This window comes from Eumetopias jubatus, unplaced genomic scaffold (assembly GCF_037043125.1).
Source record: "Eumetopias jubatus isolate StellerSeaLion01/CBP00866 unplaced genomic scaffold, mEumJub1_p1.0 scaffold_47, whole genome shotgun sequence".
Classification (NCBI taxonomy): Eukaryota; Metazoa; Chordata; class Mammalia; order Carnivora; family Otariidae; genus Eumetopias; species Eumetopias jubatus.
The window spans coordinates 585,704-604,453 of record NW_028274853.1 but is presented as its reverse complement, the minus strand read 5'-3'; positions in this window follow the sequence as shown (position 1 = coordinate 604,453).

Here is an 18,750-nt window from a genome sequence, read left to right as displayed (position 1 = left end):
CATCCACCCTCTCCACCTGAGTGAATAATAAGTATTTCACATTCATCAGTGTAAACTGTACTTTTTATTTCCAGCACAAAATAACTTTACTCATAATCTTTCCTGACTCAGGAAATGGCCACTCTCTCTTTCCAGTTTCTTCGGCCAAGCCTTAATGCCTGCAAGCCCTCTCAAGTCTGTTTTCAAAACATACCTAGAACTTAATAATTTTTGATATTTCTACTACACAGGTCCAAGTGACCTGTCTTCTGGATGATTGCAGGGCACTCCTAACTGGTCTCTCTGCTTCTGACCTGTCCCTTCTAAGTTACTTTCCACATTGTACCTAGAGTGAGCCTTTTGCCCTCTGTCAGATCCTGTCACCCTTCTGCTCAGAGTCTCGTCGCACGGATTCCTGTCTCACTCAGGGTAAAAACCAACTCTTCACTGTTTGTGAGAACTGACGCTTAGTACGAACTCCTGTATGACCTCATCTCTTACTTCTCTCTTGCTGTTTGAACACACCAGAGCTTTTCCTGTCTCAGACCCTTGGTGTGACTGTTCTCTGTCCCTTGAGAACAGAATACCCTCCCTCCAGATTTCTGCATGTCTTGCTCTCTCTTCTCCCATAAGTCCTTCTTCAGATGTCACCTTATTAGTGAAGCGTGCCCCCTCACCTGAGCTCGCACTCCCTGTTCCCGTAATCCTGCACCAATTGTCATTTGCCCCGTTGCCTGTTTATTGATGGGCTGTTTTCTTAGTGGAGTGTAAGCTCAGTGAGGGTGGGAGTTTTGTTTTGTTCACTGCTGTGTTCTCAGTTCTGAAAAGAATGCCTGGTGTACAGTAAGCTCATGAGAAGTAATTGTTGAATGAATTGAATTTCATTTAGCTTCTGTAATAAATATTAATTGCCTTGGTCATTCGATCCCTCTGACTTTAACCTTGTAAGTCATGGAGTTTCTGCCCAGTTACCCTGTTTCTAGTGCTCTTGCAGCCCTACTCAGACTTCACCATTCCATTATAAACAGTCTCCCCTGACACTCAACATCTTCTTTTTTTTTTTTTTTTAAAGATTTATTTATTTATTTTGAGAGAGTGAGAATGAGAGAGAGAGAGAGTACATGAAATGGGGGAGGGTTAGAGGGAGAAGCAGGCTCCTCGCTGAGCAGGGAGCCCAATGTGGGACTCGATCCCGGGACTCCAGGATCATGACCTGAGCCGAAGGCAGTCACTTAACCGACTGAGGCACCCAGGCGCCCTCAACATCTTCTTAGGAGACCCCCTCCGTTTACATTTCTTCACCAATAAGTGGTTTCCTTTATTGACCCATTTCCCCTACTCATAGGATTTTGGGAGGAAGTAGTGATGGTGCTAACATTCTCTTATCCATCTGGAGTTCTTAGTGGGCTCCCAGCAGTAGGCCAGTTTGATGCTTTTGACTCTTGGCTCCTTTTTGGTCACTGTCATTATGGTCCATTGTCACTTTCCCACTCCACTGGTATTGGAAGAACATGAGGCTCGTGGTCTTCCTGTCCACTCTTAGTTTGTCATTTCCTAGATGACATTTCACAGTGGCTGTTCACACCTAGATCTAAGGTCCTTTTTAGTCACGTGGCCAACAGTCCTTCAGAAATCTATGCATAGGGGTGCTCCCTAGACTATCGTCACTTTGAATTGTTTCATTTGAGAGTCTTCACATTATTTTTACCCTGGTTCATAGCTCTAGTGAGACTGTATTTCTGCACACTTGGTCTTTGACAGGGACAAGGTCTCCCGTTCTTTGACCCACCCTCTTTTACCTATCGTTCCCATGAAATTAAATGGAATTTAATTTGAATTTAATATTTAAGAAGTTTCTCATTCAACTGCTGTTTATTTTGATATGTGGTTTATTTATTGAATGATTATTCCCCCCACATTGATTTGTGATGCTTTCTATATGTAGAACCAAATTATATAAATTTTGTGTAGTAGATGTTTCATTTGTCAAGTTTTGGTGCCATCACACTCTTTAAATGTTACTGAAGCTTTATAGTATGTTTGATATTTGGAAGGGATAGTAGCGTCTCATTGACTTTGGTTTTCAGAATTGTTGGTGTTGGTCTTGCTCTTTACACTTCCATATGATTTTGAAAACAATTCAGTTAAGTTATGAAAAGAAAGATCTTCCTTGGGCTTTTTCTTCTGCAATGATATTAAACACTGGGCTATTTGAGTTATTAGTTCATATAAGTTAGTATTTTATCAAAACTTTATATTAGCAAAATACCTAAAAATTTTTACTTTTTTAATAGATCAAATCCTTCTTGCATATAAATACCAAAGATGTATCTTCTATAATTTATTAAAAAAATATGCCACAAATGTAAATGAACTGTTAATTTTTTTCCAGATATGTTTCCTTCTTTTTGCCATTCTCTACATTGTTTCCTACTTCATCATCACAAGATACAAGAGAAAATCAGGCAAGTAGAAACATTGTAGTTAAAACTTAGATCATCATGTCCGCTGGTCTGTGGTATTTGGGCTGTATACTGTGCCTGTCAGTGTGGGAGTATATATATTCAGTATGGCCATGATTGAAGGACACGATAGCCTGGTAGTAAGAGTAAACAGTAACCTTCAGGGAATCTGACTGCTTGCAGGGTCGTCATTCTCAGACCTGAGCCCTCGTTTACTACCGTTCTTATGTCCAACCAAGAACAGTGTGGGGCTGCTCAGTATCTGGGAAATTCTAGAGTTTATAAGGATATATGAGTTCTTGTGACTGGCTCTGAGTTTGAACATGCATACCCTATCCCATCTTTTCTCTGACTACTAGACTATCTTTTCTTTCTCTAAAGTAATACAGAATGTAGAGTCTCCATGATACCATTTAGTATCAATTTAGGATTCAATCATATATTATTCTTTTTATTATTTCATATATATCGTGTCTACCAGAGGGACCACTAAATCTTTGTTCTTTTTTTATTAAAAAAATTATTTTTATTTTTATTCATATTTTTTATTATTATGTTATGTTAATCACCATACATTACATCATCAGTTTTTGATGTAGTGTTCCGTGATTCATTGTGTGCGTTTAACACCCAGTGCTCCATGCAGAACGTGCCCTCTTTAGTACCCATCACCAGGCTGACCCATCCCCCCACCGCCCTCCCCTCTAGAACCTCAGTTTGTTTCTCAGAGTCCATCGTCTCTCATGGTTCGTCTCCCCCTCTGAATCCCCCCCTTCATTTTTCCCTTCCTATGATCTTCTTTTTTTTTTTTTTTTTAACATATATTGCATTATTTGTTTCAGAGGTACAGGTCTGTGATTCAACAGTCTTGCACAATTCACAGTGCTCACCGTAGCACATACCCTCCCCAATGTCCATCACCCAGCCACCCCATCCCTCCCACCCCCCACCACTCCAGCATTGTTATTATTATTTTTAAAGATTTTATATTTTTGAGAGAGAGAGGGAGCGAATGTGCATGTGCACGAACAGGGAGAGGAGCAGAGGGACAGGGAGGGGGACAAGCAGACTTCCTGCTGAGCAGGGAGCCTGGTGTGGGGCTCGATCCCAGGACCCTGAGATCATGACCTGAGCTGAAGGCAGACACTTAACTGACTGAGCCACCCAGGCACCTGTTCTTTTTTTTTTTTTTAAAGATTTTATTTATTTGTAGAGAGAGGGAGAGAGAGTGAATCCAAGCAGGGGGAGCGGCAGGCAGAGGGAGAAGCAGGCTCCCCACTGAGCAGGGAGCCTGATGTGAGACTTGATCCCAGGACCCTGGGATTGTGATCTGAGCTGAAGGCACGTTCTTAACTGACTGAGCCACCCAGGCATCCCATCCCCTATTCTTTTTTTAAAAATGAACTTTGTGCTAATTCATTCACAGATTTTTGTGCCAGGGTTTTGTAAGGACCTAAACAGTTGCCTTACTGCCTTCTGTTAAATCTCAGCTATTTTCTATAAATCACAGGATTTTCTACCTGTGATGCTGGGCTAATAGTAGGTACCATATGAATACTTAAGGATTCCATATAATAGGGACTCTTTATGTCATAATATTAAACTTGTTAGACTTTTGAAAGCAGTCAGTAAATGCTTGCTCTCTAGTGTTTTAGTTTGGCTCTATGATTACACTAAAATACTTCCTAGAATCTATAATCTCTCAAAAATTTGAAGACCTGCAGATTCAACACAGCATGTTAGCTATTTTTAAAGTTGTTTTGGCATCAGGTTTTAATGATTATGGACATAGAAGGTGGGGGGAGAATTAATGAATATAAATGCATCATTTTAGGGGAAATTAGGGGATGACGAGCAGGAAAATTAGAGATTTATTAGATGATTTAGATGATTTTTAAGTATTTATTTATTTTGAGAGAGAGTGAGCAGGGGTGGGGGGCAGAGACAGAGGAGGAGAGAGAGCCCCAAGCAGACTCCCCTGACCCCTTCAGTCAGCCCGGAGCCTGACGCAGGGCCTGATCCATGATCCCGAGACATGACCCCAGTGGAAATCAAGACCTGGATACTCAACTGACTGAGCCACCTGGGCACCCTTATCAGATGATTTTTAAAGTAATGGCAGGGAGAGGTGATGAATACCCTGGACTTTAGTAGAGTGTAGGGAGAAGAATTGAAATTTATATGAAGCTATTAAAACGTTCTTCAGTAGTGGATGGTTAATTGGGGGTGTGTACAACAGTATAAAAATTGTGACTGTTATTTTATGGTCCTTTTGGTTGTAAAGCTATTTTGGGCAGCCCATAATTAAGAATGGAGATTGGAGTAAGAGAATGGCTCAAATAAACCATTGACACGGAAGCAGGTGGACACTCATAATTACAGAGACTTAGAGAGAGAGCCTTTGAGGACAACCCCAGTTAGGTATTGAGGAGAAGGAGGGGCCAGGGGGTGCTGTGCAATATTCTTGTAATTGGATCAGACTTTCTTTAGCTGGTAAATTTATGTGGGAGGACAGAGAGAAGGCGAGCAGCCATGAGGGAGAGGTAGAGGAGGTGAGCGAGCATTGGGGCAGAGGGTATCTGCTACTTGTAAGAGATACAAAACTTGATACTTTCCACTCTATAACTTGCACAGTAATTATGAAGTATTGAGGCAGTGGTATCTAAATGGTTTAGACTGGTCGAAGAGAATCTTCCTTATTACCATTAATAATGACAAACTCAAATCATAGAAAACTACATGAGTTTTAAGATTCTGACTTCTAATTTTATAGTAAAGATTTTTGTTGGATACTATCAACTAAAAAATTTCATTCATTAGCAATTATAATTTTACTTATATTGTATGACAGTAAACTTGATAGTGGTCCTAAGGTTCTACTAAGTTTTATTTTCTTGAGCAATAAATATTTGGAAAATTTCAATTTACATATGGTAGTTTTGTTAATCAGGATTTTGGTTAATCACAACACTCTTACCTAACTACATTCTATCTTACGTGATTTAATGAGATTTAAATTTGGATCCATGTTGAAATAAATACAGTGCATTTTGAAAATCAGTTCTTTTCAAAATAATTAAGTTTCTATTTTTGTTTAATTTCCTAATAAATTAATGAAACATTTTATTGAAGATAAAAAAATTAATACCTTAACCATTTTTACGGATGAACAAGAAGACGAACATGCCATAGTCAACAGGATTTCGTATGTATTTTAAAATTCATTTGTTCTGTTTCAAATTTTGATGTCATAAATTCTTCAAATTTAATTCACACCTTTGGGCATAAATGTGGAAAAAATTCACCTGAAGTATTACAATGCTTTTATCGATATTAACCCTATCCTTAGAAACACATAGAAACAGATACCCAGTTGACTCTTGAACACCGTGGGGGTGAGGGACGCTGGCCCTGTGCAGTTGGAAATTGTGTATAATTTTTGACTTATCCAAAACTTAACTACTAATAGCTTACTATTGACTGGAAGTCTTACTGATGACATAAACAGCTGATTAACACATATTTTATATGTTATATGTATTATATACTGTATTCTCCCAATAAAGTAGCTAGAGAAAAGAAAACTATTAAGAAAATCATAAGGGAGAGAAAATACATTTATATTACTGTACTATATTTATTAAAAAAATTCACTTGTAAGTGGGCCTGTGCATTTCTAAGCCATATTGTTCAAGGATCAACTGTACGTGGAAAAATGAGGATTGATTGTCTCCTGTTAAAATTTGCTTGTTTGAGGAGCTGACAATTTTACCTTCAGAGGTTTTAACCAGGAAGTGGGCTTATGGTTGGGGAAGTTGCTGGGCCATAAGAAAGAAAACTCTTGGCTGTTTAATGGTCTGCTGAGAAGGCTGTGACAGGCTTGGAATAGGGAACAGACATCTCTTCTAGTTAATCGAACATCTACCTGCTGTGAGCAGGGAGACGGACTCAGATGGTTCTTTAGGTTCCTGACAGCTCTTTTTCTGCTTATATATGCTGATATATGATTGATGTACCCTTTAATTTTTTTTTTGAGGTATCAAACCAGATGGGAAGCAGTGAGTTTCTTTCTATCATATTTTGCTTGACTAAAATTTGAAATCACACAGATGTAACTACATTGGAGAGATTATTATTCCAGGATTCTTTGGATTCTTGAAAAATTTTTGGCGTAGTCCTGAATTTAGACAAAAGTTAGAAATATAACAAAAAAGAGCCTTTTTGCCCCAGAACTGTTTGAGAAGTTGCTGACCTGGTTCTCCATTTCCTCAGGATACTTTTGTATATAATGCCTGTAAACAGTGCATTCTCCTCTGTAGCTACCATACAAACATCAAGATAATGAAACTGATGCTGTACCACTCCTGCCCCATTCAGATTTACCAGTTGTCCCGTTCATGTCCTTTGTTGCAAAAAGATCCCACTCAGAATCACACACTGCTTGTAGTTGTCATGTCCCTTTAGTTGCCTTCAGACTGAAACCCTTCAGGATTTTCTTGACTTCCCTTACCTTGATACTTCTGAAGATGACAGGCCAGTTATTTGGATTTGTTTCTTCGCGATTAGTATCAGATTATTCATCTTTTGCCTGGGGTGGGGAGGAGGTGAGGGAAAGGGAGAAAGGCTGCCCGCACTTACGCACACATTCACGGATACTCTCGTGTCCCCGGGGATATTATTCAGCCATAAAAAGGAATAAGGTACTGACACATACTACAGCATGTAGGAACCTTGAAAACATCATGCTAAGTGAAAGAAGCCAGACATGAAAGGCCATGTAGTGTAGGATTCCATTTATGAGAGATATCCAGAATAGGTAAACCCATCAGTGTCATATTGATGGTTACCAGGGACTGAGGGGAGGGCAAAATGGGGAGCAGCTGCTTAATGAATACAAGGTTTTATTTTGGGGTGATGGAATGTTCTGGCTCTAGAAAGTGGTGGTGTTTGCACAACAGACCAGAACACATCACTTAGACTTTACCTTGCAGTGTATTCTGTGAAACAGTGGCTGTGCCTCGTTTCCTTGTGAGGAGGCTCAGGAGCCCTGACCTCCCCTTCTGCTTTCATCAGTTCTGCTGCCATCGCTGTTGTGGCGGGTCTGAGGGTTCTCCTGGCAGGTGGCTCCTGCATCACGTGCCTGGAGCTGGCATCCCTTTCCTGCAGGCCGACGGGTGTACTTAAAATAAAGACAGGAGAGGGCGCGGGGCGGCGGGGGGAGGGCACCTGAGAGAATCAGGGCTGCTCCGTTCCCCCCCCTTGCCCAGTAATCCTTTTGGCTTTCACCGCCTGTTTTCCCCCTTGTGTGATAGAATGAGTGAGAATGGAAGAGGAAGGTAGATCTGGGTTCAAATTCCGAACTCAAGATTAACTTAAGATCAGAAGAGATTGAGAAAAATTTGTTTTCTCTGTGTGTGAAGGAGAGCTGCCACTTACTCTGTCATGCTGTTGTGTGGATTCAATCACATCTGCAAAACAATCCAGGGTTGGTGCTCGTGCACAGTATGTGGGAATTTGGGGTTGCCTCCCTTCTCTCCACCGTCTTTCCTTGCCTTGCCCCTTCCACCAAAAAGGAGGAAATGGAAGAAGAGTCCTGCTGAACAAAGAGAAAAAAGGGGAAGAGCTCCGATAAGTTTTTTTTTTTTAAGATTTTATTTATCCATTTGAGAGAGAGAGAGAGAATGAGAGATAGCACGAGAGGGAAGAGGGTCAGAGGGAGAAGCAGACTCCCCGCCAAGCAGGGAGCCCGATGCGGGACTCGATCCCAGGACTCCAGGATCATGACCTGAGCCGAAGGCAGCTGCCCAACACACTGAGCCACCCAGGCGCCCTCAGACAAGTTTTTAAGTGTAATGATTGGCAGCACTACCTGGCCACTTGAAACAGGGATCTCTGCAGCTGGTTCAGCACCCATGTCAAAATGGAAAGCCTGTCCCTTGGCCGTTCTCACCTCCCGTTAGACTCACGTTTGCTTTCTCCTTTGCTCCTTTGTTCTGTTCTCTGTTTGTATCTACTTGTGCCCCCAAATTAACTTTGCAACCAAAAACTACATTTTATGAGAGCTACTGTTGGCTAGTTAGTTGATTTGATTTGGATTTAAGTTATTGATATAAAAATGGAATGCCTAACTGGTGAAACTTTTGGGAGCCCTTGCAGGTGAGAGGAGAGTCTCCATTGCAGGAAGTAGGCCTGGCATGAGGTATCAGAGCCCGGGGGTGACCTGGTGTGGGCTCTCAGGGTCCAGGAGCAGGGAGGGAATTTTCCCTGCAGAGGGAAATCCTTGGTGGAGTGTCAGCTTGAGCGGTGACGAGGGGCACTCGCGTGTGTTCAGGGGTGCTCTGTTACAGGGAGTCAGAGGTTGAGGAGGGCATCCAGGCAGGATGACAGAGCCCAAGCAGGCTGAGGAGGGTGTCCCCAGAGGGATGGCCTGGCCTAGGCATCAGAGGTCCGTGGGGAGGGAGGTGGGATGGTCCAGAATGCGGCGTCACCTGAGCAGGAGGGCGCCTCCGCAGGGTGCGGGGTGTCAGATCATTTCCAGGGGGTTGGTCCATTAAAGGTGAGGGGAACCATTCTGTAGTTAAGGGAAAGGGAGAAAAATGAAAATGAACAGGGTTGTTGCATTGCAGTTGGACTTGCAAGTGAACTATCAGTGTGGACTCACGGTTTTCAATACAGAGTTGTTGCACCAGATCTAGATGTGAAGGTGGGTGCATGTTAGTGTGTATATGTACATGTAGGCGTAGTGCATACTTGCATTCCTTGCCTGTCCATTGGGAGCATGACACCCCAGGAGCAGTGAATATACTTAGCCCTAGATCTGTGCTTCTAAATACAACTTTCCACTGATAGGAACCAGGGCTCCTTGGGGAAGAAGCTGACTGCAGGGGTAGGAGAGGGGAAGTTCCAGGCTCATTTTGTACGTATGGTACTGCCAGAATGCAAGGAAGTGCTCCAAGAACGATGGGGTGCATGTCTAAAAGACCCAAGAGCCTTGAAGGGCTTTCACATCAATCAGGGACAATCTGAGTGTCCGGAGAACGATTGTAATGGATCTTGCACAGAATAAAATAGAACAATCTTGAGTCCATCCTGATAGGCATCAGTAAATGAATAAACTTTTTGGCAAGGAACAGGGTATTTTTCCTAGTTTCAAACTTAGCTTCCCACAAAATACTTACTAATTAAAAGTGGAAGAGTGATGTTAGAGTCAGAGAGCCCTGGCAGACACCGTCCTGCCCAGTGGTCAGTCAGAACGTAGCCAGCAATGGGGCAGACAGAAGTTCTAGGCCACCTGGTAGCCTGCGGAGAGATGTGAAGCGTGGCCTCCGTGGTGCTCCTGCCTTGTGGACATGACAGACGAGGCCGGGCCAAAGCTGAGTCCCGTGTTTCCCCGCCGGCCCGCTCCAGCTGTGGCCTTCTCCGTCACGGGCGATACCAGCTCTACCCTTCCCGTTCTCAGGCTGAAGGCTCAGCGTCAGCCTTGAGCCCTGGCTGCCCCGACCCCAGGAAGTCCTGTGGGTGCTGTCCTCAGAATCTGCTCCGCTTCGGAAGGTGACTTTTGTGAAACGGCACTTTAATCTGAAGGGCACTTCAGGAGGTCTGCAAGCTATGACCACTACTGCTCTTTTTCGATCTGGCCTTCCCTTGGGGACCCCTTGCCAGCATTGACCTGACCTGCATCGGCCTTTTCTGAGTAGCTTTCATGCTAGGTGCTCACAGGCAGGGTGAGAGGGTGGCGGCGGCGCTCTGTATCCAGAGCCCAGGCACAGTACCTGAGATGCAGTAGATTCTGCAAGTGTTTGTTTATAGTTAGGCTTTTCTGGATCGTTTATGATTTCAAATACTTTACCTATTCGCCCTCATAAGCTTAGTTTTTTGTCAGATTACTGGTCCCGGTTTTTGATTTGGAAACTCTGGTTGGTCTTGCTGGTTATGTGGTCAGTGTCCTGTGAGCGGAGAGGAGAAGCATTGACTGTTGAGAGGAGTGTGGAGAGTGGTGCTGAGGCTGCTTCGCAGGGCAGATGACATAAAGCGACCCTAGGGGCAGAGCTGACTGTGCCCCAGAGCACAGAACCGTGAGACGCATTGAGGTTTGGTGTGTGAGCAGGTGGGTACATCACACTGTATGTGGGAGTCTGTCGTGGCAAGAGGAGCCTGGCACACATACTGGAATAGCTGTTCAGGACCTGGAATGGTGAACTTGTGGGTTTGATCCTATTTTTGGCATTGGAAGGAAGCAATGGGAGCGATTGGGATAACTTCCTCCCTTGACTTGCAAGGACAAAACCAGAGAAGCACGCTTCAGGCCACTGGCTGGTAGTTGCCAGAGTTGGCAGTGGACCTGGCTGGACATTTTTCCTAGTGCGTTTCCCAGGAAACATGCCCACTCAGCAAAACAGCTTCTAAGCCTTCTTCTGTGTCTGATTTGAGCTGTAGTTTTGGTATGTATGATATGGTCTACATTTAAACATTATCGATGATTTACTGAACAGAGGTTTCGTGGTTGTTTTGGCTTTTAAGTAGGAAAACACTTCTGTTGGTTGCCACAAGATGGCATTGGTCTCAAAGTTACTCTAGTGGATGTGTATTTCAAGCGTTTATTACGTGTTTTTTTTTCTTATGTGTTACATTTATTTTCACGTTCTTCCTATATTGACTTTAATGGGATGGATATTAAATTAAGATTCCATCTCTAATGTTGGTGAGGTTTTCTTTTCCTTTGCCTTTTAAGTCTTAAAAAAATCTTTTAAAAATTAGATAAAAAATTTTAAACATTTCAGACATATATATAACTGAGAAAGTGAAAGCCCTTTAGAATTCCACTCTCCTGTGGGATTGTTATATATTGTGCTAGGTTTTTGTGTGTGTGTGTGTGTGTGTGTGTGTGTGTGTGTGTGCACCTCTATTTTCCTGTGTGTATAAATGCATTGTTTTGGGGGGGGAGCATGTTTTCTATTTATTGTCCGTGCCTTTTCAGTTTTTTTAACTTAATTTATCTTAGACATTTCTCTGTATCAGTATTTATTAGCAATATCTTATTTTTAAAAATGACAAATAGTGTTTTAAATACTGTTTAATAGTAGAATATTGTTTAATAGTTCTCTACGGTTTCTTAGTAGAATTTATTTTGCCTTTACCCATTTTAAGAGGTAGCTGACCAATGGCTTTGTTAAGTTTTTTTCTCTTGAAATAACCATTTTGAATTGATTTGTTTTTCATACTGTTTTCACAAGTTTTTGTTTTTTTTCATCTGAAATCAGCTTTTGCATTGCTGTTAGGATGTATTTGCCAATGTAGTTAATTAAATGCAATTGTGAAATAAATATTTAAACTTAAAAGAGGAAAGAGACTATGGCTTATTCTTTGTAAAATGTGCAAAGTACTCTGTCTTCTGTATGTGATTCTTCTAGGGCCTGCTTGTTCAACAAGTTAATGACCCTTTTCACAGAGTGAGTAGTTTTAGAGTATACCTAATTGAACTTCTAGTATCATATATATATCATTTGTCTCCCAACTACACATATTTAATGAAAATCTTATGTAACTTTTTGGATTAAAAGATTTAAGAGTTTTTATCCTTTTTAAATTCCTACCGTATTCCTTGCTTTTTTTCAATTGCTGGTGACAATGATCTCTTCTCTTCCAGGTTGTTTTTGAGCACGTTCACTCTGGCAGTTTCAGCTGGGGCTGTTTTGCTTTTACCCTTTTCAATAATCAGCAATGAAATCCTGCTTTCTTTTCCTCAGAACTACTATATCCAATGGCTAAATGGCTCCCTGATTCATGGTTAGTATATATTGCTTAATATCACAATGAATGTTTTCATTTTTTACTGCACTGTATTTTTAGATTTGCCTTTTCTTAATTTCCTTCATAATTTGCATCTTCCTCCAATAAACCATGAGTCCTTCATAAAATCAGAAAACCAGATTTTTACTTACTATTCGTATTCTTAGTTGTGAAAGGCTTTTCTGTTTTACTTAATCAAGAAGCAGTCTTTATACTTAATGATTTGGTAAGTTCTCATTTAAATATTTAGCAAGAGAATTTCGGTTTATCTGGATATGTCAAAAGAACTCAGCCTCCGGGCGCCTGGGTGGCTCAGTTGGTTAAGCGACTGCCTTCGGCTCAGGTCAGGATCCTGGAGTCCCAGGATCGAGTCCCACATCGGGCTCCCTCCTCAGCAGGGAGTCTGCTTCTCCCTCCGACCCTCTTCCCTCTCGTGCTGTCTATCTCTCATTCTCTCTCTCACAAATAAATAAATAAATAAAATCTTTAAAAAAAAAAAAAAAAAAAGAACTCAGCCTCCATTTAAGACCTAAGAATACTAGCCATAGTTTTCTACTTAATTTATTTTCTGTTACTTTTGTTATTTAAGAATGTATAATTGAAGGGGGAAAAACTCTTTTGTCAAGTACAAACTTTAAAATTAATGTGGTTAAAAAAGTGACTTACTTACTGTGGGCAACATGGTATATTGCTTGGAGGCCAATTAGACCTGCATTCCAATCTTGACTCTGCCATTTCCTGGAAATTTTTAGTGAGGTGTATGACATTTTAATTTTAATTTATAAAATATATTACAAGATCTAATACATAGATCTTTTTTATATGTTTCATTGTCCTTCCCCCTTTTATTCGTTTTGAATTGTGATATCTTTATATGGAAAGCACATCAGCTTTTTATTAGATTTTTGTAAATATGTTCTAGTTATTTTTCTTTTTAACTTTACTTGCTTTTTATTGACAGAATTTTTAACATTTGTATATTGTCCAGGGTCCAGTCTTTTTTCTTCCTTTGGTTTCTCTAATTGTTTTGTGTTTAGAAGATCCTTTCCCTTCCTGATGTGTGACAAATACTCTCTTTTTCCCCCTCATTTTCTAAAGGTGACTTTTTTTGTGCATAACTGTCTAATTCGTCTGGAATTTATACAGACAACTACCATTTCTCTCACTCCTTTGTGTTTAAAAAAAATGCTTCGTTTGCTGGAGAATATTTGGAAAACAATATATGGTGAAGAAAATTAATGTTACCCACAATCCTACAACCCACAGAGCTATTGTGAATACTGTGGTCTGTAATCTTCAGTAAGGTGTCTTCCTGTGAATACATAACCAGATGGCAACCTTCATGGACTCACTGATGATTTATGTTTTCCTAAATCAACATGTAAGTGGGAGGTTTCCATGCCATTAACTACTTTTCTGTGCAATTTATAGTAGTGCCTGGAGCTGTTATAAGCATGGATTGTTCCCAATTTTTTTTAATTAAAAGAGCTCCAGTGTACATCTTTACAAATATTTGTCCTTAGGATAAATTTCTGCAATTCACTTTCTAGGTAAGCACACTTTAAAAGTTTTGAGAAGATGTTTGCTGATCCCGAAAAGCTGTGTGAATTCCACTAGTGGTTTCACTTTCACTGAGGGGCTCCTCTTCCCAGAATGTATCTTCATCAACTGTGGGTGGTACCTAAAACCTGCCAATTCAAGGAGTGCTTGGGTGTCACAGTTGGTTAAGTGTCCAACTCATGGTTTCTGCTCAGGGTCATGAGATTGAGTCCTGCATCAGGTTCCATGCTCAGTGCAGTCTACTTGAATTCTCTCTCTCTGCCCACCCCCCACCCCCTGCAATAAATCTTGAAAAAAAAAAAAGTTCCAGGTCAGAAATATGAAACATTTCCCCTCTTAAATGTACATTTCTTTAATTACTAGTAAGGATAGACATTTACAAAACATACTCAGAGGTCATTCATAGTTATTTTTTAGTAAATTGCCTACCTATGTTTCCTTTGCCCATTTTTACAGTGTTTTCCCCTCCTTTTTTTTTTAATTAAAATTTTAATTCCTGTTAGTTAACATACAGTGTAATATTAGCTTCAGGTGTAAGTGCAGTCCTTCAGCACTCCATACACTGCCCCGTGCTCATCCCAAGTGCTGTCCTTAATCGCTATCACCTATTTCATTCATCCCCCAACGACTCCCTCCCCTCTGGTAACCATCGGTTTGTTCTCTATAGTGAAGAGTCTGTTTCCTGGCTTGCCCCCCCCCCCTTTTGTCCGTTTGCTCATTTGTTTTGTTTCTTAAATTCCCCATATGAGTGAAATCATAGGGTATTTGTCTTTCTCTGACTGACTTATTTCTCCTGCATTATACTCTCACTCTATCCATGTTGTTGCAAATGGCAAGATTTCATTCCTTTTTACACTTGCAGTTTTTTTTTAAGTAATTAGTTGTCTCTCAGAGGTTAATTGCAAACATTTTCCTCCCATTTGTCCTTTAATACTGCTTAAACTGTTTTTTAACATGAAAAATTTTAACATTTTAGTTTAATCATATATTTGAATCTGGCCTTTGTGGTTTCTGTCATGCTTGAAAGTAGAAACAAATGGAGTCATGGTGCTCTGAAGACCAAATGAATTCAGTAAAATGAGGACTAATTATTAACTGAATAAAAAGAAATTACTCCATTTTTTTGCTTAGCAATTGAAAAAAACTGAATAAGCAAACTGAAATTGATACAAAACATAAATCCTCTACTGAAAAGTCAGCTATTATTATGAAAGGCAGGAGGCAACCTGGAAAGTAATGGCTATGAATGTTTTGGTGAGTTTTTTTTAGATGACATGTTTTTTGTTATTAAAAATACTTGGATAATATATAATTTAGAAAATGGTTTTTATATGTATTGTCTAAAATGTTTGAGGAAGACTGTTTGGCATGGTTCCCCTTGGCCCTAGCTTTCTGTAAAGCTATAGGTACTATAGCACATACATTTTTCAGGATTGGGCTCCAGGTGTTCTTACCAGCAGTGCAGGTGGTCTCAAGCTGGGCTAACCAGTATGACAGGTGAACTGGCCTTTGTTTCCAGTTTTACTGAGTAGAAATTGCATGCTATACTTAGTGACCTTCACATACTCTAAATCAAGGCTATTTCTTTTATTCTGTTTATGGACTGTAAGTAAGAGCTACTAACACATGACATGCCATATATTTGGAGGCCTTAACTCTGGAAGTAAATATATTTGTTTTATTGGTAGTCTTTCTCATTATAATGTAAGGTGTGTAAGCTCAAATATTTTGTTTATAAATTAGGGCTTAGAACAATGATTCCCACATAGTGATTGCCTAATAAACCTATTGAATGAATATGTGATAGACAATAATTTTGAACTCCAATAAACCACATCATCTGAAAGTTGGGGAACTAGAGGAAGAACCTTCTAAATGATGTCACTGCTTCTAAATGTACCCTTAGGAATAGGTTTCAGGAGGCCTGGGATGTAAGCCCTGGAAATTTTCCTTGAGGGTTTTATGACCCCTGGCTTTGTTTCTGCTAAATCTTTGGTAGGTCTGTATCCTTTGCTGCATGTAGTGAATTTCGTAAATCTTTTAAATTCATCTTTCTCTTCTAAATTCATAGCTTTCTTTAACCTTGTCGATGACATTCAAGGGAGTGCTTATTATTAGTCCCTTAGATTGTCTTGGGGTTGAAGATTTGTCAACCTTAGACATACTTGCTTCTTGGCTTTTAAAAAATCATTAATGGGGCCAAATTATGGTAATACTAAGACATGCCCTGAGGCGTGTTCTGTGTTCTAGACACGCTCTTCCTCACTTCTATTGTGGAGGAGGCGTCCAGGTTCCCCCTGGGGGTCAGAACTCCCTTCCTTGCTGGTTGATTGAGAGGCATGAGGACCGCAAAGTGCTGGACAGTAGTCTGAACTTCCATTTCAGTGGAATCATTGTTGTGTCTCCTGGTGGAAACGTTCCTCCCTTTGGAGCTAGAACTCTAGTCTAGCAGCACTGGTTCCTAAGGTTACAGGAACAGGAGACAGAAAGTTTGCTAGTGGGTCATTACGGATAATGGTGAGTGCTACCACTCCCGATTCTACTCCTCGATTCTACCTGTGAACCCCGGCGATGGGAGAAGTACCACCATATATTGAATACAGATTCAGGGCGAATACAACCTCCTAGAGTACCTTTCTTCAGCCCTGCGAGGTATGGCCACCTAGCGGGCACCGTAACAGTCTTCAGAAGGACATTCCACCATTCTGTCGAACCAGCTGCTTCAGGATCGTGGGAAACATGCATGACCAGTGAATTCCGAGGGCCTGGGCCCATTGTTGTTCTTCTGCTGTGAAGTATTTCCTAGATCAGAAGCACTGCTGTGATGATGGTGGGCAAGGCATTCTGAAAGTCCACAGATAGTAGTTTTGGCAGCAGCTTTGCACGAAGTTCAAGGCATATCTGTACCCAGAGTAAGTGTCTGTTCCAATAAGGACAAATTGCTGCCCTCTCCATGATGGGAGTGGCCCATTTCAGGGAACGCACCACCAGGTAGCTGGCTAATCTCCCCTGGGTGTGGTGCCATATTGAGGTCTCAGTGTTGGTTTTTGCTGCTGGTGATTAGGCATGCAGTTGGTAGCCATAGCCAGGTGAGTGTGATGAGTAGACGTGCACACTGCTGAGCCCGTGCCTAATCTCTACCCTGCCATCGTGGCCACTTTGCTTCTGAGCCCATTGGATCATGACGGGTGGCGGGGAAAGAGGCTGACTGGTATCTGCAGAACAGGGAGTCCCATCCACTTGATTATTAAACTCCTCCTTTGCCAGGGTCCCCTTTTGATGAGCAGTCACATGGGACATGAATATCTTCATGTTTTTTTTCCCCATTCAGAGAGCACTGTCTGTACTACCTCTGCCCTAAATTTCAATTTCCTTGTTACCAGTTTTCTAGTCATGTTTCTTCCTGACCTTCTAGGCAGATCACTGGACACAACCCATGAATTTATAATTACGTGTCTGGTCATTTCTCCTCCCAAGCAAAGTGAACAACCAGGGGCATCGGGAGGATTTCTCTTCACTGCTGTCTCAGAGGGCTCTGGTGCTGCAGCTGTCCACTCTGGGTGGTGTCGTGCAGAACCATCTGTAAACCAGGCCTGAGTCTTTTCTTCCCTCTGTCAGCTGATTGTAGGGAACTCCCTATGAGGCCCTAGGCGCAAGTTGGGGAAGAGAAGTAGTAGAGCAGGAGTGGAGACCATGGGCATTTGGGCCACTTGTTCACGTAACTTACTTGTACCTTCAGGGCCTGCTTGGGCCTGATCTTATGTATACCTCTTCTGTTTGATGATGGAGTATTGCTGTTGCATGTCTGATGTTACAGGTCGGTGGGTCAGATAACAAACACCCTGTTCATCATGGGCAGCTCCAGTCACATGGTAACTTGGTGGCTCATGGTCAAGTGTTCAGTCTCTTCTAAGGCCCGGTAACAGGCCAAGATTTACTGTGTTAATTAAATTAAATTACAAGTGTTACTTAAACGAGAATGGTTATCTGTGCAGGGCTGTCCTTCAGGTATATCCCAGAGGGGCTGTAGTGCTGTAGGGCTTTGCTCTAAAGTCCTACGGGCCTGTGCTGTGATCCATCTATAGCGCCTGCCAAAGGCTCCACGCAGCATTCCTGCCTGCCGTGGACACTTCAGGCATCTCTGGGTTTGCGGATCAGATGGCCTACATAACAGAGCAACTTGTACAGCGGCCTATACTTGTTGCAGAACCTTCTCTTGTTCTGGACCCCACTGTAAACTGGCAGCTCTGGGTGTCACTTGGTAAGTGAGCTGCAGTAACACACCCAGAGGAGGAATAGGGGGCATATGTTACCTTCAAAATCCCAAGAAGCCCATGGACTTTGTGCCTTTCTTGGTTGTAGGAAGAGCCAGATTCAACAACTCATCCTTCGCCTGAGAACAGAGATCCCCTCGTCCACACACCACTAGACCCCTAGAAATTTCACTGACCCTTCACTGAAGGCCCCTGAATTATTTTTGGATTTATTCTCCACCTTCTGACATGAAAATGTCTTACCAATAAGTCTAGAGTAGTGCTCTAAGTAGTAGTGCTACTTCTCGCTCACTACATCCAGTCGGCACAGTGTCATCATTAGTATGGGCCACTGTGACATTTGGTGGAAGGGAAAGGCGATCAAAATTCCTGCAAATTAAATTGTAACAGGGCTGAGGAGTTGGGGTGTCCCTGAGGTAAGACAGTGAGGGTGCTTTGCTGGCCTTGCAGCTGAAAGTAAACTTCCTTTGGTGGGTCTTATGGACAGAGATGGAGACAGAGGCCTCTGTCACATCAGGAGTCATACACCAGGTACCACGGTATGTGTTAATTTACTTAAGCAGTGAAACCACATCTGGAACAGCAGCTACAGTGGGAGCCACCACCTAGTGAGGCTTACAGTAATCCACTGTCATTGTCCTAAGGTCTGTCTGTTTTGGGGATGTGGGAGTCACTACTTCTGCGTC